Source organism: Peromyscus californicus, unplaced genomic scaffold (assembly GCF_007827085.1).
Source record: "Peromyscus californicus insignis strain IS unplaced genomic scaffold, ASM782708v3 Scaffold_6__1_contigs__length_162567912, whole genome shotgun sequence".
Taxonomy (NCBI): Eukaryota; Metazoa; Chordata; class Mammalia; order Rodentia; family Cricetidae; genus Peromyscus; species Peromyscus californicus.
In genome coordinates, this window is record NW_026294584.1 from 76,109,502 (window position 1) to 76,130,736 (window position 21,235).

At 44.3% G+C, this 21,235-nt stretch overlaps 1 protein-coding gene across 5 annotated transcripts in view; it reads right to left on the reverse strand.

Annotated features, from left to right (window-relative positions):
- Gprin3 (GPRIN family member 3) overlaps window positions 1-20,900 on the reverse strand; it is a 77,755-nt gene extending 56,855 nt beyond the window's left edge. Inside the window, exons 1-3 of one of the 5 annotated variants that reach the window (XM_052719239.1) lie at window positions 20,610-20,900; window positions 19,819-19,895; window positions 19,159-19,571 (exon numbers count right to left, since the gene is read on the reverse strand). The gene's annotated coding sequence lies outside the window, so the exon portion shown is untranslated. Of the gene's footprint in view, window positions 1-12,808; window positions 12,831-19,158; window positions 19,572-19,818; window positions 20,071-20,609 lie in introns of those variants that run through there. The other 4 variants (XM_052719238.1, XM_052719237.1, XM_052719236.1 and 1 more) reach the window with 4 other exon arrangements.
- Window positions 20,901-21,235: the final 335 nt, after the last annotated feature.

Below are 21,235 nucleotides of genomic sequence, written 5' to 3' on the forward strand. Positions count from 1 at the left end.
GTGTGTATACATGTGTATATTATGTGTAAGTTTGCACATGAGTGTTTATGTGCATGTGTGTATATGTGTGTATGGTATTTGTGCATGTATATGTATCCATACAAGTATGTGCACATGTGTATACATGTGCATGTATATATGTATATATGCATGTATATACATGTGTGTATGCGTGTGCACATATACATGTGTTGTTTACTTGCATGTATGTGTGTCTGTGTACATACATGTATGTACATGCATGTGTGTGCCTACATGTGCATATAAGAGTATATGTGAATGTATGTACATGTGTGTGCATATGTATGTGTATGTGAAACTATACGTATATACATGTGTAGGGATGGTTGTTTATAACCTGAAGCACTGCCCCTAGTAGGCAGCAGGTAACTGCTAGGTACCACACCCCGCCATGGCCGAGACCTGGGATGAGTACATGCTCACTCTCTCTTCGCTACCTCGTGGTCTTGGATGCTGGTGCCACGAACCAAGGTAGAGTTCTCCAGAGAACCACGTTGGACTATGCCCCACCCCTCCTAGATTCCACGACCAACTTCTTTATGTTTTTTGTGAGTTAATCCAGAATAAATTCCTTTGATTATCAAGTAGACTCCATGGAATTTCCTCATTATCCATGTGTGTATATGTACATATTAATGTATTTGCATTTGTGTATACATATGTGTACACATGTATATGTATATGTTTGTGTATGTGTATGTGTATGTGTATGTGCATGTGTGTGTATGCCCATGTATGTGATAAAAGTAACTTTTTTTTTTTTTTTTTGGTTTTTCGAGACAGGGTTTCTCTGTGTAGCTTTGCGCCTTTCCTGGAACTCACCTGGTAGCCCAGGCTGGCCTCGAACTCACAGAGATCTGCCTAGCTCTGCCTCCTGAGTGCTGGGATTAAAGGTGTTCCTGGCTTGTAACATTATATCTTACTCTTGCTCTCCAACTTCTATGTTTGAAGGCAGTGTCTCTCACTGAACCTAGAGTTGACTAGTTGGCCAGCAAGCCTCTTGTCTCCACCTCCCAGTGCTGGTATTTTAAGTGTGCATTGTTGTGACGGCTTTAGACAAAGTGCTTGAGATATGAATCCACGTTCTCCTGCTTGTAATTCAAGTACTTTTCCAACCGAGCCATCTTTGTGGCCCCAAGAGTGCCCAGCTTTTTTGATGAGTCACTTCATGCATGCCATAAGGTAGTATGGGGGAGAAATCACTAGAGATTCCAGAACCCTGTTCCTTGTAGTAGTTTCTCCTGGGAAACTGCAGATGTCTGAAGTCTTTTCTTCATTCCCACTGTGATTTCTTAGTTGTGTACATTTTAAAAAAGGCTGATTTGAGAGAGAAAAAAAAATTGATGGTCCTGGAAAAGAAATGCTTTCCAACTCATGTCTCAGCAAAGCCAACGACTTTTGTTTGCATCACAGTAGAGAGGCTTAGCCTCTTGGGGCAGAGCAATGCAAACAGACTGGATGGTGCTCCTGGGCCTCACTCATGCATAGAAAATTGCAGTATGTTCATGCCATCCAACATTCTGTTTAATTTTTCTCTTAACTAATGATTTTGAGCCAATTGCATTTTCATAAATACATATGACTGCCACTGTCAGGACTGCAACAGAGCCTTTCATACACAATACACAAGAGAAGACGGAAGATGACATGCAAGTTGCTTTATCTCATGTAACTTGATGGGATTCAGCTTCAGTCTGGCTGAGGAAAATTTGTTTTTGCAAACAGGGCATTCATTCTCAGGAGAGTTACCGAAAAACAATATGCTCTGTCAGGACTACACAGCTCTTCTAAACTGGAGCGAGCTACATCATTTTACCCTTTAAAGGTCAGGAGATGTTATTATGCAACAAATTTAGCCTGTGGATCTTTTTCTTTCTTTTTTTTTTAAGAAAAAAAATGGCATCACACACAACCCTCATAAGGTCTGGGTTACAGTTTTCAAAAGCCCTAAAGTCTAGGGAAGATGAGTGTGCCTTTTCAATGACAGCATGACAGCCTAGTAACTGCTCCTACTTTTATGCCTGCTACGTGTGAGACTGCTTAGTGCCGGATCTTATTTCCTTTCCACAGCAAGCCCAATCGTATTCCTAATTGCAATGATGTCTTGGATCATTTGGCCACTGTCACTTCTGCCTGATGCTTCTTCCTCTCACTGGTACAAGGCCTCTTTGTGGCTTTGACTTCAACTTCCTTTTCTCGGACTCTGAATTCCCTTTGTTAAGACTCCAGCTCCCTGTCCTTGGGAAGGAATCACAGTGTCTAATGGTACTGGCTACAGTTAGAGGCCTTCCACTCTCTCCTGTTCAGCTCTCCAGCATGTGCAGCTCGGCAGCTGAGCGGAGCGTTTTGCCTGTACACCACAAGCAGCATCTGCCACTGGATTTAGTGCTAGTCTACCTACACGAGCTCTCTGTCTTGGCATCTCTATTTGTGTTAACATCACCAATGTTTTCTCCATCATTTGGTGGTTTTGGCACCCTTCCTGCCTCTAGTCATGAAGTCACCAATTCCTGCCTCATCTCTGCCAGAACTACCTGTAACCTTTTCTGGCAGCAACCGTTGAGACTCAACCATCCTTGCACAGCTCAGCCACACAGCACTCTCCGGTCCTCCTCAGACATCCATAATGATGGTATCATTGATACCCATAGCTTCAGACGCTGTGGTGTGTGTGCTGCAGTGCAGCAGTCAAATTAAGAGCACTGTCCCAGCTCTTCCCTCCTGCTCTCCAGACAGAATAGTACAGTGGCTGCTGATCCCCAGTCAAGTTTGAGGTTCGGGTATCTCACAGTCTCACTGTGTCAAATGACATCCTGTTGAAACCGGTCTGATCCTATTAGTCTGAGCTCAAAAACCCTTCAGTGGCTGGTCATGGTGAAAAAGCTCCACTTGTTCATGGTGTTTCCAACACAGCTCTCAAACATTGCTTCCAGTAATCTGCCTGGACGGCAGCCAGTGAGAATCGTTCCAGTTTTCAAATGTGGCAGAGGTTTGGCCTGTACTCCTCAGCTTGGGCTCTGTCACAAATGTAGCTTACCTTGACCATGCTGTCCCTCCCCGCCTCCCTCTCATCTATCCCAAAGCACTGAAGTGTCATCTGTATACAGAGGTTGGCAATGTGCACAGAAACCTGGTGAGAATGGCAAGGAAAACAAAAAAAACAAAAAAAACAAAAAACAAAAACAACAAAAAAAAACCCCTCATTTCTCAAAGAGGTTAGAATTGCTGAAACTTAAGTTTCTGGAAAGACGCCAGTCTTGGTGAAATAATCCTTTCCTCATAGCCCTCTCTCCATAGCCTCAATGCAGGGAAGCAACGTTGATTATAGGATTTGCTGCAATCTGAAGGGATGAGAGTTAATGAGGCATGCGCCTGTCTTTCTTTCGTGCTAGGTTAGAAGTCCCACATCTTATGGGGACTCTGAGTAGCTCACGAGTCAGAAAAATGGGCAGGCATCATTCCCTAGTCTGAGTGTGAGTGTGGGGACCAAGCATGGCGGAATCACACGGACAGCAGAGGATACACTGCCTATGGTGCTCACACACGTGCTCCCCAGAGCACTAACATGGCGGCATTATCCCAGGCAATGGAGATGTTTGCTCAAATCTAAGGTCCATTTTAACAGGATCAGAAGAAGCATTTTCTCCGAATGACTCACATTTCTATAGATGTATATAGTATTCAGAGGCTACTATACTCTGAGCCACAATTCTAAGTTGGAGTTCAGTGCTTTTAATAATGAAAACAACTCACATACAGTTATATCTGCTCTTTTTAGGGGATGCAGGTCTATGAATTCTGACAAACGCTTGAAGAAGAACCATCACCACAACCAAGAGAGCAGACAGCCCTTGATGGACTGCCTTTTTGTTTTTTGTACTTCACTGATGTTCAATACACATGGACTAGAAACCATGTTTCAAATGTAGGATCTGGTCTTTCGTCCAGGCGAATGACATGTAATATTAAACGGTTTCAAAACCCTGAGCAGCAACAAGGAGCCACAGGTCAGTCAGCTGTGCAAGCAGGGGAGGGAACAGTACTGGCCTTGCCCTTTGTTGTAAGCCATGATAGCTGCTAAGTTAATGGACTAAATACATTTCACCCTAATGCTGATTTAGCATAGATGCATCTTCATCACTATAGAAATTCAGGATCCCCTGCAGTCCCAGGACCTCAGATACCGACTAGCAAAATAAGAGAGGCCCCAGTGATTCACGTTCCTGCTTGTATATTTGTCAGGGTTTTTACAGCACCCTCACCACCACCTCCTTTTTTTTTCTGAACCTTTGCCATCATAAGCATAAAATTTGAAAACTTCGTCTTTTTAGATCCATAATATTTCTGTTTCCATAGTAAGGCCACACTCAGTGCTCCTCCCTCTACTTGGTTACGACCGTTCTCTCCTCCAGTTTTTTTTTTGGGGGGGGGGGGTAAGAAGCAAGCCTTCGTTCTCCTGCACATACGATGCACAGTCTCTCTAGCCAAAGCAAACCGGCAAGTGACTGGTGTGACTGGAGTGTTTCTATAGGATCAGAATAGGCAAACACACTCACCAACACAACCGAGGTATGTACTGTTGCCTAATTTTACCCCTTTGGGGTGGCAAAAGAATTTCAATTAAACCACTGTACCTTCTTCCTTTTTTATTCATGAATTTTTAAATTTTCAGTGGTTTTCATGGATAATTCATTTTTATTTGCCTGCTTTAGAAAGGAGAGAACTGGATGATATAAATGGAATGATGAAATATTTCACGTGCGGATCTCCTGGGCCTCCGGAAAAGACAAAAGATGCATTAAGTGGTTGCAAAAGCAACTTGGGGTTCCCACCGTGGACAGGATGTAAAACTTAGAATGAGTTCACCATTATGTATCGTGATAGCTGTTTAGTTTCCATAACAAGTTTCCATTAAGTCTTTCCTGTCCAGAGTATGTGGTGGGTTATAAGTATTTTTATATGCATACCCATTTAAAAATGATCATAGGGGCTGGAGAGAGGGCTTAGCAGTCAATAGAACTTGCTGCTCTTGCAGAGGACCCAGATTAGCTCCCAGCACCAACATGGCAGCTCACAACAGGTCTGTAACTCCTGTTCCAATGGCCTCTTTTGTACTATATGCACCAGGCCCTGCTTGCATGTAGTACACATATATAAACGTGCAGGTAAAACACTCCTCCACATAAATAAACATGAATCTTTAAAAATTATGTCAATACAAAAGGAAATATTATTAAATTACTAAACTATATCATTTCATTTTCCCTTTTTTGTGACAGGGGCAAGGAATATGACTTTATTCTCTATTCACATAAAAAATAATAGACTGGGGCAGAGGAGATGGCTCAGTGGTCAGAGTGTTCATGAGTACCTGAGTTCAAATTCATAGCATCTGATGTAAAAATGTGAAAAGCCAGACATAGATGCTGCAATCCCAGGATTGGAGGGCGATCATGTGGACCATGAGATCACCCTGGCCCGCAGTCCAGTTACTGGGCTTCAGTTCAGTGAAAGATTCTGTTTCAAGGGAATAATGTTATTAGCAACAGGGCAGGCAACTGATGTCCTGCTTTGGCTTTTGCATGCATACTTACCTGCACACTCATTTACACACACACACACACACACACACACGCACCAAGTAATGAGTTGAGAAATTGGGAGTCTGTTTCATGCTAAGAGAACGGAAAAATTGCCAAAATAATTTGTACTTTGGTTCAATAACTAGACTTCAAAACTATGGGAATGGTGGCATAGACCCATAACCACAGAACTCAGGAGGCTGAGGCAGGGGAAATGCCTTGAGTTCTACACTGTCTGGGCTAAAAAGTAAGTTCAAGGTCAACTTAGGTTACGTGGTGAGACCCTGTCTCAAAAATAATCAACCAATTTACCATACAGCACCCAAACTACCAGAGTTCACTAGTTCTTCCATTAAAACATGTCTTAATATCATGCTACTTGCAGAGTTATGTTTACTCACAATAAAATATAACATTAAAAATTTACAAACAATTCCAGCTAATCAAGTTTATCACAACGTGTTTCCGGTAAATGTAGATAAATTCTCCTGTGACAGCTTCATTTTTCTTTGTCTAAGTTCTTGATATTTTACTTTCTTTGTTAGGATTTTACCCCTTAAAGGCAGGGGGATCTTCTTTTTATTTTACACTCTTCATACTGGCACAGAAATTAGTCCTTACTGAACATAAGTTGAAATCAGTAAAGTACACATTTTGGCTTCCTGTTATTCACAAAAGAGAAAAGAGCAGCACTGTGTGAGCAGGCAACCACAAGGACCTGTGTCTTCTCCTGCTCTTCTCACTATTGCTCAGAAACTCCGGCAGGAAACCACAGCTATTTCCTCCTCACCAACTCAAATCACAGGAATTGCCAGCCAGCCAGCACAAAGCAGATGTGACACTACACAGATGCTCTTGAAAATGTATATTCTCCTCATTCAGGAGCATTTGAAGGTCCAGCAATGTTTCCCGAGGGCAAATTCCCAAGGAAAAAACAGCCCTAATAATAGTTACACATAAACCATTTATCAGGGGGGCAATTTATAAGAAAAAAAAAAGCAAGGAAATACTACTGAAATCTAGTACCCATCTCAATGTAGCTGACTTTTTTAAATTCCAAGAAACTGATGTGCTAAATTTCTACTACATGTGTCTTAGCCTTGTAAAATCTCCATGTGAACAAAATTGAATTACCTTACAGCTCTAAATCAGTACCAGTTTCTCCTACTGTATCTAAAGTGGCTTCAGAGTCTCTGTGTCTAGCTGTGAAAATAAGAGCCCCTTTGTCCATGCTCAGAATACCTTGAGGTTTGTGATAGGAGTCTCTTACAGTACATGTTATCAATAAAGGAACTTCCTGCTAAAGATCTCTAAGCATCCAGGAAGGACAAAGAAAAGATTATGGCATAGGTCCAGGGCTCTCAAGAGCATTGTCTTCAGTGTGAATGGCAGAGGTTCACACTAACAGAACGCTGCAGACAGCAGCACTGAGTTCTGCAGCTTTCCTATGTATCTACACTACCTCGAGCAGAGTGGTTCTCAACCTTCCTAAAGGCTGTGACCCTTCAATACAGTTCCTCATGTCGTGGTGACCCCCAACCACAGCATTATTTCCATTGCTACTTTATAACTGTAATTTTGCTACTGCTATGAATTGTAATGTAAATCTCTGTGTTTGCTCTAATAGTCTTAGATGACCCCCATCCTTCCACCCCCCACACTCAAGGGTTCAAAACCCACAGGTTGAGAACTGCTGGCCTAGAGCATGAGTGCTCCATGGGGCATATCCTTAAAAATCCACCTACTAGTGAATGAAAGTAAACTTGCTGGTGAGCAGAAGGGTATAGATAAGAAAGATGTGTGCTGGAAAAATTGTCAAGGGCATCTTAACTCCATGACGACAGAACACGGCTGAAGAAAAAACCGTGAAGGACTAGAGGAAAGCAGCACACACTGGAGCTGACAGCCACCGTAGGAACTGGATGAACACCAGGTTCTGAGGCCCACAGCATGGCGTCCTGTACCACGTGCATATTTCTATCCAATTTACATTGATCTTCTCTTATATGCTACTTATCTAAATTAATTTTTAGTGAATATTTTTATTAAATCGACTTTAGCTGCTGACCTATTTAAAAAAGATTGGCCTCTGCATAAGAAATATTAGCCATGAAATCACAGGTTTGGCATGTCTGCCACGTGCTTTTAAAAGACATATTCATACTTTCTTAATGGTTAAACTTAGAAATAAACCCTTGACTATCTAAGCTCATTTCATAGGTCACTCTGGAAGTCTCCAGACACACAGAGCTCAGTCCTGGGCCACCACCTCCTGCAACAGAGAGGATTTTGACATGATAATGGAGGTGAAAGACTTCCAGAGGGCAAGGGGCAGGACAAGACCAGTCCTGAGGAGAACTCCTTCAATTTCCAATTTACTAGGCAAAGATCAATGACTTTTAAGAAAAGTTAATTTTCATCTTCAAAGATGACAGAGATAGAGATATTTCAATTCCAATACTGCATCAGAACCATAGCTTGGGGGTGGTGAAGTACTTCACTGCATTTATGAGTCCCTGGTTCCATAGTGAGTGCCACAAAGAACAATACAGAAGACCTCTAGCATTTGCCTGGCATTAGAGTTTAAAGACTCTCTCCAGCCTCCTGTGCATAGATTTTTCTTTTTTCAGCTTTCAGTTTTCATGTAGAACACTTAGCTATAAGCTATCATAGGGCATTGCTTAACATTTCTGAGTAATGAACGCCTAAGATTAAAAGATCAATCTCGGAAACACCAGTTCTATAAATAGTTCCTAAGTCCAAAGTCCACAGCAAGTTCAACAAAACACAGGCCTGGCTTTTTCTTGCTGTGCACGTGAATGTTCACGTGCTTGCGCACATGTGTGTCTGGCCTGTGCACGTGACTTTAGAGAATGCACTTAATTTTGCTTTTGAGAAACAAAGAAATGTTGTTTGCTGAACATATGTGTTACCTGGATATTCTGATAAAGTCATGTTTGCTGGTTTTATTGCCTATACAATGATTTACAGACTAAAAAGGCTTGTCCTGGAACTTATCCATTTATTAAAAAAATATGTCTTACAACTATTTCAGAAGTTTTCATATTTACTGTTCATGCACCATGAAAAGAAATCCAAGTGGGAAGAAATCTGTCCATAACACCCTGGTTAGTCCTTCCTATTGATGATTTCTGAGGGATAGCTGTGCACGCCATGGGAAAGCTAGCTTTGTGGCTGGGTGACTCTGAACGTACAGCGCTCTCTCCAGGATAGTTTGTGGAACCTGTTTCCTCATTTTTAAAATGGGGGAATAATAGTACAACCTTCTACCTTTCATGAGAAAGGGGTTCAGCAGAATGACATAGACAGGGAGTCCGGGAGAACATTTTGAGAGTTGTATGAGTTATAATCTATGTCATCCATTTTTTTTACAAAGTAGACGGTTAAAATATAACACACCAGAATTCTCCTACTGCCTGGAGCCAACATTGCTGGGTGCCTGCAAGGTCCCTTTCAGCTCCTGCTCGTTCTTCACTCCATCCCTCATCTCCCCCACAGGTCCGGCTGCTCTTTCACTGCAGAAGTGGCACCCTGCCCTTTAGCCTTCTTTCTCTCTTGCCTTTTGGGTGATAAAGCAAGGACACCTCCCTCTCAGTTAGACATGGGAACAATCACCCTAGGAAAATTCCAGAGGCCAGAGGTGTGCGTTTGTCCTTCAGTTACCAGGTTTGTGGCCTGGAGATGAGACTCACAGAAGAGTGATAGACAGCACCAAATGGGGGCGGGGCGGGGTGCAATACAAGAGGGTCCGAGACATTTTAAAGAGCAGCTATGGAAACAGCTGGACATTTCCAGCATTCTGGAAGGGCAGCCCCATTAGTGAGGCCCTAGGATAGAGATTATCTCCACGTCTAAGCAGCTATCCAAGCCAATGGTCACTAAACACTCTGAACATTCACTGGAGCATCACCAGCCATTCTAGCAACACGGGTTTATCAGAACATTGAACCATTTCTAACATCTGTTATATTATGTTGATAATAAAATGGTTTCTGTAATAATATCACCCTTGTTTATCTTATTTCTAGCTATGTTCTTGAAGTTTTACCGAAGTTGTGACAAATTCACGTGGAAGAGATTTCCTGTGCCAACGCTAGCCACCAGGAGAAACTGGAAGGCTTTTCTTCTCTTTGCCTCATGGCTCTCACTTTGCCCCATTTCTTGCTTTTAACAGTCATAGAATCACTTTGACACACAGTTAAGACATGAGTGTCTGAGGTTTTATTTTCTGAAGCATTAAGACTAGATTGAGAATTACTTCTAGTTTTCAGGTTGACCTACCAGGGGAGAAAGGAACGTGGCATGCGATGAAACTATGAGGATGTGCAGCAGCTGAGCTTAACTGCCGGTGCCCACAGGAAGGAAGAGATACAGGGCACAGAGGAGCATGCTTGTTGTCAGGCTACCAGGGGAATTCCTGAGATGCTGGCCGGGAAAACGGCCCGTTGTAACTTTGATGAATCAGTTACTGATAACAGTATTCCCGGAGTCTGGGGATTATTTAAAAGCTTAGACAATTTCCTTCAACTCTGGATCCCTAGCACATAGCACAGGCTCAATATGCTTTGACTAATGACCAATGAATTGAACTTCCTCCATTCAGGGCCTCCCCCAGCCACATTTCAAAAGTTAGCTCCAGAATAAATCGAGCAATGCTTTTCTTTAATCTATAAAGCAGAAGGAACTGACATATCCCTCATCCATCCTGTCTTACATTATTATCTTCAGGAGCCCTCCATTCAGAAGTCACAAAACCTACAGGGGTAGTCTTTTAATCAGCCACCACTACAGTTTCAAATATCAAAATAATCAGTAGGAGATCTACAGATCAGTTTCTTAACAAAAATATTGAACTTATATTACCTTTACTAAGAAAAAAAAATCTCTGAAGAATTTTATTGATTATGAGCCTACATGCTATCAATACATCTCGGAGGGCATGGCACCTACAGTTACACACTTCTTATGGCACAAGAAAATGCTACTTCTCCAGAGAGCCCAGAGTGGATGTGGTACTGTGTCCTCTATTCCCTTCAAAGGATACTATTCTCAGCACTGTCTTCTTGGCATGAAGTTGCCAAAGCACCGACACTTTTAGGATTAATAATTAGATGAGGGGATGTTTTTAGAAGTAAGGTAGGAGGTCTGATGTGGGGGCGGCTTGTGAAGTGCTCACGAGGAAGGAAAGTGGAAAAAGGATGAGAGACTTCAGAGCTATTGAGGCAGCTTCTGCTACTAAAAGATTGGCCTAAGGTTAGCATCCTGTTGTCTCAAAGAGGTGCATTTTAGTCAGCAGAGTGCCTAAGGAGAACAAAGTCCTGGATTTGATTCCCATCACCACAGAAAATCTGGTCAGGGAAGTATATGCAACCCAACATTCTAGATGTAGGGGCAGGAAGGATCAGAAGTTCAAGGTCATCTCCAACTAACGATACACCCAGTTAGAGACCAGCCTGGGATACTGGAGACCTTGTTGTAAAAACAAAAACAAAAACAAAATAAGCAAAGGGGCATCTGTCTTTATTTGCAACACAAATTCATTAATCCTGACAAAGTCACCTCAATCCTATCCATATCCACAGCACGGTTCTGCCGTTCAGTGGCAACTGCATTAGAGGTTAGTTTCAGAGAAGGGCTATATGTACAGCCAACTGGCATCTTAGAGAACATAACTCAGCTCACAAGACCCAGTCAGGAACTGGGATATGCATGCTTCCATGCTACTCTTGGAAGATTAACTCAAGTACCCCTACTCCAAAGACTAGGATTTGCTCTGAGTTTTCAGAAGGCTATGCAAATATGGCATATAAACATATGATGCTGTATGTAAACATATGATGCATTTAAAATTATGTAAAGCAATTCAGGATAAAATCCTAGCCATGGCTCTTTCAGAGGAAGAACAAATAAATTATTATAAAAACTGATAATGATTTCAATTTCAAGACCCTTAAAAACAACCAGTCGACCAAGCAAATGAAAAATAAAACTCCTCTATTCCTACTAACAGACTAGGTCAACTCAATTTGCATTCATTAAGCTTTTATATAATCTACATATTTTGAAGATGGAAACTTTTTAAGCTCACCAGTTTATGGGAGTAGCTGAGACATGGAATTTTAGAGTTCTATGGTACCTTTGGAATACCTAGTGCAGAGTTCCAAGATCCATACCTATGAGTCCTAAGTTTATTTCGGAATAAAGTGGAAGGGTTGAGTACAAGTGACTTATAGGAAACCTCAAGGTTGGAGGGGCAACAGGGGGAAGTGGAGACTACATGTAAGAAAGTTATTGCAGGTAGCACATGCAGCTGCTTTGTGCCAACCCAGAGACCATGGGCCAGTGTTTCATGTTTTTATAATAGAGCTCATCTTTGAATGTTGACTTAATGAAAAGCAAATACCTGCAGGCTAAGATGCTTTTGCTGGCCTGCAGACTGATGGGTTTCAGTTTCTAAGCTGGTACCTATGTCAGCAAACCTGAGGCCCATGCAGTGAAGATCTCTGGGATGCCTTCATCTGTTCTAAGAATCAATGTAAAGACAAGAAATCATGCTGAGGTGGTGGGGATTGCAAAGCCATTTCACACCCCTACTCAGAGCTCAGCCTCTACCCCCTACCTGACAGGTTTCTGTTCTCTGACTGCTTTCAGAAAATGTTCCACATGAAAACAAAACCAACCTCCACTTAAAACTCTATTTACTTCATTTTGATTTTCATTTTTAAGGAGAAATAATTTATAGAAGAATTTTTTAAATGGGCATTCTTAACTAATGATGTACTAAGCACACGTCAAACATTCATGCTATATATTCAACAATTTCATACACAGTGCTCAAGAATCAAGGAGGGTTTTTGGAAACAGCAGAGTTTCAACCTATGATTGAGTGCACTGAGAAACTGACTTAGAATAAATGAGCATTTATTTCTAAATGCCATACAGCAAAGACATAGACCAAATCTGAACAAAGTGGCACTCACAATGAACAGGGCTTGCATTTTTTGAACAATTTACAAAAGCTTATCATGAGAAAGCACACCCTTATCACAGACTAACATAGAATGTGGATAACAAGAAGTCTCTATTTTATTCAGTATCTCTCTCCTACAGAGCCACTACTCAGAATGAAATTCTGGAAGCCATGCCAAATTCTGTAATGTGAAGAATTTGTATAGTGTACTCACTAAGGGGAGAGTATGGGCAGAGCAGATTACACTTCAGAATGGTCCACAAATTCTGAAAGGGAGAGGCTCCAATTACTTCTAAGTAATTTTCTAAAATAAAGTTAACACAATTTTCTAAAATAAAGTTAACACAAGCACTCTACTCCCTTAAGGATTACTCCCTTAAGCAAATTTGCATACATTATATATAAAGAACTTCCCATTGACACGATATGTTTACTTAACATTTATATGATGTATAATCAATAGCCTTGAGAAATAATCAAGAATCTATCAACATCTTATTCTTCACAAACTAGATATCCCACTTCGATGGTTTGTTTGCAATCCATGCTTAAGTATCGTCCCCAAATCTTTCTTTTTCTTCAGAAAATTGCTAGATTCAAATGTGAATTTTGAAGGCGGCTTGGATCTGTGACAGCTGCCCCTCACTGAGCAACATGATGGAGGTCCTAGAGATGCCTGTGACTTGGCTGCCACTTTCTTTTGAATGGATTTCTTGGTTCAGAAAGTGTCACGGCTGTGAATCCTGACTACAGCAAACTTCCTTGTCGGTAGCAAGAGTGGTATGCATCCTCTTTAGGATCCAGGAATTAAACATTCCAAATGGAACCTGGTGTGCTAAACACCATTCAGTTGATCTCCACGGTTTTACTAACACCTTGGACTATGGGCACAGAGATAGTCTGAAGTACAACCGGCTCTGCCCATCCACTGCCCTTAGTGAGTACACTATACAACTTCTCCATGCGGCAAAATTGGGCATGGCTTCCAGGTTTTCATTCTGAATTGTGGCTCTGTAGGAGAGGGATACTGAATAAAATACAAAGAATTTTTTTTGTTCATATTCCATTTCAGCTTCTGATGTAGAAAGGCATATTTTACTCACCCTCAATATGGGAGGAAAGACTACATAATTAGGCTTTTCTGCCTCCAAGGAGGGGATCTGACAGCACCCACCACCACCACCACCACCACCGCCGCCGCCGCCGCCGCCGCCGCCGCCGCCGCCGCCGCCGCCGCCGCCGCCGCCGTCACCACCACCACCACCACCACCGCCGCCGTCACCACCACCACCACCGCCACCACCACCACCACCACCACCACCACCGCCGTCACCACCACCACCACCGCCACCACCACCGCCGCCGCCGCCGCCGCCGCCGCCGCCGCCGCCGCCGCCGCCGCCACCACCACCACCACCACCACCACCACCACCACCACCACCGCCGCCGTCACCACCACCACCACCACCACCGCCGCCGTCACCACCACCACCACCGCCACCACCACCACCACCATCACCACACCACCACCACCACCACCACCACCACCACCACCACCACCACCACCATCGTCACCACTACCACCACCACCACCACCACCACCACCACCACCACCACCACCATCGTCACCACCACCACCACCACCACCACCACCACCACCATCGTCACCACCACCACCACCACCACCACCACCACCACCACCACCATCACCACACCACCACCACCACCACCACCACCACCACCACCACCACCACCACCATCGTCACCACTACCACCATCGTCACCACTACCACCACCACCACCACCACCACCACCACCACCACCACCACCACCGCCGCCGTCACCACTACCAGGCCCTGCACCAAGCTCTAACCTAATGTGACTGAAGATACACTACAGACTTCACAGGAACTCCTCTGTAACTATATACTGCTCCAAAATATGGCTATCAGAATCTTTTGGGAACCTTTAAATAGAGTACAGATTTCAAAGCTTCACCTCTGGATTTGGGATTAGGAAGCAAGAGGTCATTTCATTTAGCCCTCTGGCCATGGGTCAGTTATTACTGCCGACCATTAATGATCTGGTCCTAAGTTATGGCTGGCTTCAAAATAAGACAACCTAATTACAAATTTGAACAGTGGAATGCTGTCACTATGTTGTTAACTCCAACACATGCCCAGAAGTTGTGAGTGATTACCTCACTGGCATTGAACACACTAAGTCATTTCAACTGTTCCCCCATGGAATTCAAGAATGTCTCCTCCATTCAAATGCAGCTCTGAATATTAATGTCCCAAACCTGAATGAAACGCTAAACTCTGAGATTACTACTAATCTAAACACTCCACTATAGGAAAGGAGGATGAGCATGGAGTCCAGGATGGAGTAGGAAAACAGTGAAATTCTCATATTTGATTCCAAATCAATGAATTCATGCTGGTAAATCTGTATGACCTAGTGCTGTTGTTCTGAGTAAAGGCATAGCTTCATTCAGAAGGGGTCAACAACACAATGTGGTTTTATTCCAGAGCAGAGACAGCAAGAGATGGGGGAAAGTCAATGAGCTTTCAGGGGCACAAAACCTTTCTTCTGTGACTTTTTCTCCTCACAATAACCATTAGGCCACCCACAGCAGAACATGTAGGTGCTAACTGCCCTTTTTAAAATTTAATTTTTATCACCCTTTCCTTCCTTCCTTCCTTCCTTCCTTCCTTCCTTCCTTCCTTCCTTCCTCCCTCCCTCCCTCCCTCCCTCCCTCCCTTCTTTCCTTCTTTTCTTCCTTTCTTTCTTCAGTATATACCTGGGGTAGGGGATGCACTCCCTGGAGGTTCTCTCCTTCCAAAATGTGGGAATAGAACAGGTCATCAGGCTCAGCTGAATGTGTCTTTATCCACTGAGCCATCTTGCTAACCCAAGAATTTCACACAAACATATTAAAACATTAAACTAAGATGATAGCCATAACACAAAAAAACCAAAGGAAAGAAAAAATGGCCGATGGTGTGCTTCCCTTTGGGATTGTGGCTGCTTAGTGATGGTGCCTGGCCTGGGATTCTGCTTATGATGAGTGCTTGCTTTTTGAACTTGACAATCACCTGACCACCCCCTGCCCCTTCTGTTCCAGTGACTGTAGCTGTGTTCTGAGAAATGAGTCATGCTACACTTTGGTACATCTTGTCAATAGTTAGCAGTTCAATTATCATATTCAACTGAATTTAGGTCCAACCAGGAAATGATTGCAACAGGGAAAAAAAAAATGGCAGGAAAGAACAGATTCATGCTGCAATGACCATTCTAGCTAGATTTTCCCTAAAGTTGAAGTATTAAGAAGATAAATTTTAGCTACAAAATAACCAACAACATAAAATGCTCTATATTCAGAAAGAGAAGAAGACAGCAGTTGTAGGGAGGTGGGGAGGAATGGAATGGTGTAGGGCAAATGACATATAGCAGAAGACCTGTAGGGAGAACAAGTTTAAGGTTCTTGGGAATAACATGAAGGCTGTCATTAATAGCAGTGTGTAGTATTCCAGAGTTTTGCTACATTAGTGAGTGTTGCTGTTGCCAGGCAGAGTGGCATGGGGATGGAGAGTAGGGAGTGAGAAATGGGCAACTGGGAGATGATTCACATGTTGATGGTTTCTCTATAGTAAATATCTATCTTCCACATGCCTACATACCACCCTTTTCTCACTACCCACTTGAATCCAACTATCATTCGCAAACTAACTTAAGCTCCAACTCCTTGCTGAAGCTTTTCAGATGAATTCTGCACTTGAGGGAATTTCTGTGGACACATTTGGTCAGTTCCTCGGTGTCTGTTGCCTTTTCAGGGATGCAGCTCTGCTGCTCAGGACCGTGCATAAAAGCCTGGATGGGGCTCTTAGTGCAACGGCTGCATCTTGCAACCAGCAGCCTCTCCATCACCTAATGCAGCTGCACCCAGATGACTCAGGACATGGGGAGCAGGAGGTATGCGCTTACATTGTGGTTCATTATGTACCTACATACAAACATACCATTTTAAAGTCCTCTGGGCTACATCTGCCTTAATATGTTATCTTACTCCCCGGTATATTCAACAACAAAAATGCTGATCACATTCAGTTAACTGATTCCATGGTCATTTTGTGCCTGAGGTTTGAAAAGTCCAGGTCTAGAAGGTCACTTACTGATGCAACTATTTCTCTCACTTACAATTAACAAAAACTTCTGTGTGCCTTTTGGTATTTCTTTGATCCATTTTCCAGAGTTAATTGTTATCTGTTTATTGCATTTGCTTTACTGAGTGATTTGAGATATTTAAATGCTTTCTGTAGTCACTAGGATCCATCCTTTATCCCTGAGTTCTGTTATCATAAAAATAAGATTTCCAAGCTGGGTGTGATAGTGCATATCTACTTTCATTGAACTTCAGAGGCTGAGGCAGGAGGATTGTGAGTTTAAGGGCAGTCTGTGCTACAGAGCAAGACCATGTCTCAAAACAAATGAGTAAAGAAGCAAATAAACACAAATTAAAACGAAAACAGGAAAGATTTCCTGCATCTCTAAAATCATTTCTATAAACTCAATCTCTCCTCCTTCATTTACTTTTACAACATGCAAAGTGGTGATGGACACAGGATAAAGCAGCCGAGGCACAGGAGGCCATGGCTTACTTAAAGGCCTTTCTCTCCTCCGAGCAAATCATTGCAGATGAAGCTAACTATGATTTTGTAGCTCTTTGGAGGATACAGGTGTGGGTAAGCACAGTCTAGAACAGTCTCACTATGAATGGATTCATTGTCTCCAAACAGAAGGCCTTCCTGAAGGCTGAGAGGTAGAAGCCCTTCTGGACTTAGCTTGGCAATAGACTGCTGCCTTCTCTCCTCGTCTTTTACCTCTATGGACTCACAGGATTGCCTTCCTGGGCCTCTGCTTACCTAAGGCCCTTCCCTCTCCCCTAAACCAGGGCAGCAGCTCTCCTTGTTCTGGTTCCTGGGAAACTTGCCTTATGCTGCTCACCCCCTCAACCTGGCCACTGAAGCTCCTTCCCACCGTACCCTGGCCATCGTCCGTCATCCGTCACTTCATTAGGTGCTGTAAGTTCAGACTGTGTCTTATTTATTCTTGTATGTCACACTCAAGGGCCATGCCTTGTTCAAGAAAATACATGTTGACAGCATGGATGAGCAAGTGACTGGCTGGCTGAATGAAGGAGTGAGTGTGTAGAGGGCGGAAGCAGCCATCATGGAGAGCCCCAGTGCAAGCTGTGATGAAAACTGTACCCTCTCTGTCTGAAGCCAGCATTCTATCATTTTGTGATTCTATGACTGATATTTAACGGCTTCCCTGGAAGTGGCAGATTTTGTGACAGAACTCCAACAGTGAAGGATAGTTGTCTCTAAATACATCTATTTTTTATTAATTTTTTAAAATTCTTTCTACATACCAACCACAGATCTCCCCACTTCATCCCTCCTCCTGCTCCTCCCCAGCTCCCCCCCCAGCTCCCCCCCATCCCCTCCTCTGAAAAGGTAAGGCCTCCCATGGGGAGTCAGCAAAGCCCAGCACATTCAGCTGAGGCAGGTCCAAGCCCCTCCCCCTGCATCAAGGCTGTGCAAGGTGTAACTGTCATCATAGAGCCTTCATCCACTGACAGATGGAAACAGATGCCAAGAGCCACGGCCAAGCACCAGGATGAGCTCCGGAAGTCCAGTCGAAGAGAGGGAAGAGGGATTCTATGAGCAAGGGGCATCAAGACCATGATGGGGGAACTTACAGATACAACCGAACCAAACTAGTGGAAACTCATGAACTTAGGACCAACAGCTGTGGAGCCTGCATGGGAATGGACTGGGCCCTCTGCATGGATGAGACAGTTGTGCAGCTTGGTCTGTTTGAGGGGCCCTTGACAGTGGGAATAGGATCTATCCCTGGTTTATAAACTGGCTTTTTGGAGCCCATTGTCTAAATACATTTCTTTTTTTTTTTTTTTTGAGACAGGGTTTCTCTGTGTAGCTTTGCACCTGTCCTGGATCTCACTCTGTAGATCAGGCTGGCCTGGAACTCACAGAGATCTGCCTGCCTCTGCCTCCCGAGTGCTGGGATTAAAGGCGTGCACCACCACCGCTAAATACATCTTTTAAGTACATTTCAGGTATAATCAAGAAAAAAATTGCAGGAACTAATAATTGTGCTGGGAAAGTCTTTGAGGCAACTAAAACACTCAAATTTGAGGATATCCTACTGGAAGTACACTTCCTCACCAACTGAGGTTGACCTGATTTAGGTAGTACTTTACCCCTCCACCCTGAGAGTGCACCATGCTGTGCTGTGCCCCGTTCCCAACAATGCTTGGTGGTTAGGTGACCCTCACCACACCGCAGCAGGCTACCTGTGTCTCCTTGAGTTCCTGGCTCCGTTTCAGTGACAGAATGTCTAGACTGGTGATAGCAGTGGTGGTTACTACATTGTTTTCCTGTTTACGATCTGTATAGTCCTCCCACTAAACACACACACACACACACACACACACACCACAAACTTGGGGAAAAAACAAACAAACAAATTCTTCCTTACTCTTCATCCAGGAACATTTTCTGTGTGAACTCTGGCCATTTGAGCAAGCAATAGAGAAGATTTTCTTCTTTGCACTGTGACTTGCGGATCTTTATTCCCACAACTGTTCCTCAGGGCAGGCCAATGGTGAACACAATGGGAGGGGAAGACCAGTCTGTAACTGGGGAAATAGGCTCTTTGGGGAGAAGTATGCCCAAAGCATTACCAAGGTAAAATATGCAGAGGTACCAACAAGAGCAAACAAAAGCCCACGCAAGAGCTGTGTAAATATTTCATGAAGCTCAGCCTTAATCACCCTTTCTCCAAATCTTTCTGGTGGTGTACACACTTCAGTTTCTTCCAGTTCTGCCATGACCCAGATTCCATGAAAAAATAAAATGAAAGCATGGACCTACGGATCTTGAACAAATGTGCTGTGAAAACGGAAGAAAGCAGACACCTTCAGAAAAGGTGGCTGCTAGCTGGGCGGCTACCTAACACTCCCTTCCTCCTCACCTACTCCAGGCTTTTGCCGACCCCCCCACCCCCGCCCCCATCTCCTCAGCTGCTCTCACATCATCCTAACCTTGAACTGTCCACATGCAACCAGTGATCTCTCTTAACATCCCTTCCAAAGCCCCTGAAGCCTGATCTGCCTTCCCTCCACCCTAATTTACTTACCAGTACGAAGTCTCCTCTCTCTCCTCCCCTTTTGTCCACTGTTTAAAATCTTGCCTACGACTGCCTTTTCCGTCTGTCTGGAAAGCAAGAAGATTTGCTGTGTACTGGATGAACCATCTCAGACTTTTGCTCTAATCTGCCCGGAGAAGGGTTTATCACCTCTAGTCACTGCCTTGATTTACTGTGGTTCCAAAGTTCACCTCTAGACACTGAACATGCTCGACAATGACTTCCCTTGCTATCAGCCTCAGCCCAACCTTCCTCTTCTCGCCCTTCCTACCTCAGGAATAAATATGTATGCAAATGTATTAATAAATACATACACATACACGCATGTAAACCTGTGAATAGTGCATATGACTGGTTTTTTTTAAACCTTACCGGAAATAATCATAGGAAAATAATAAAAATGCCAAACACATACACACGCACACACACACGCACATGCACACATAGACACACACGCCCCTCTTCGCATATTTGCTGTGTGCATATCCTACTCATTAGGATTCCCAGGTCTGAAGCAGCAAGCGGTGTCTCTTTTACCTTTGGGTCAGAGCTCAAGAGAGCAATAACCTTGCAGAGAAATGCATCACCTGCGGGGAACACGGCCCTGCCTGGGAAGCAGGATGGGCTGGGGCCGTGAGCAACAGGCAAAGAATCCACGAACAAAATGTGGGACCGAATTCTTCCTTCACCAACACAGGGCACGTTGCCAGCTCCTGTCCCAAGGCTGGCCACTGGGCCAGCTGGCCGCGGGGGCGGCTCCTTTCCGGCCGCGGGTTGCTTACCTGCTCCGGCGGGCTGTCCCTGGCTGGCCCTGGCTGGGCCGTTGCCTGCGCGGTGCTAGGCTTCCAGTCGCACGTGTATTCCCAGCCCTGGCTCGGCCACACCGATGCTGGGGGACATGCTGCGGTCCCCTGCAGCCGGGAGCCAGTTCTCTGCGCGATCAGGAACTGAGATTACTATGCCAAGAGCTGAGGCGGCGCTGGAGCGGGGCGGAGACCAGCAGCCCGGCCGCTCGGCGCCAAACCAACGTGGAGGTGGAGTTCACGTGCTGGCAGATCCGCGCCAGCCCTGCGCGCCCCCGTGGCCAGGCCCCAGCCGCAGAGTCCCGGCCGCAGCTCCTTGTGAGCCAGCCGAGCTCCGCCCTAGCCGGCCCCCCCGGGCCCTAGCGCTGGAAGCTCCCCGGGGAAGCTCAGAGGACTGGATGGCTGCGCTTCTGTTGTAGGTGGACAAGTGACAGATGGAAAGTTAAGAAGGAGATTAAGGAAGAGGACTGAAGACCCAGAGCCACTCAGCAGGAAGTCTGGCCCTTCCTTACTCCCTGCTACAATTAACTATACCCACTGTCTGGGTGTAGAGGAGTAGGTGGCTCCTTATAAAGCCACATGCAGTGATTTGAAAGCAAGCAGAC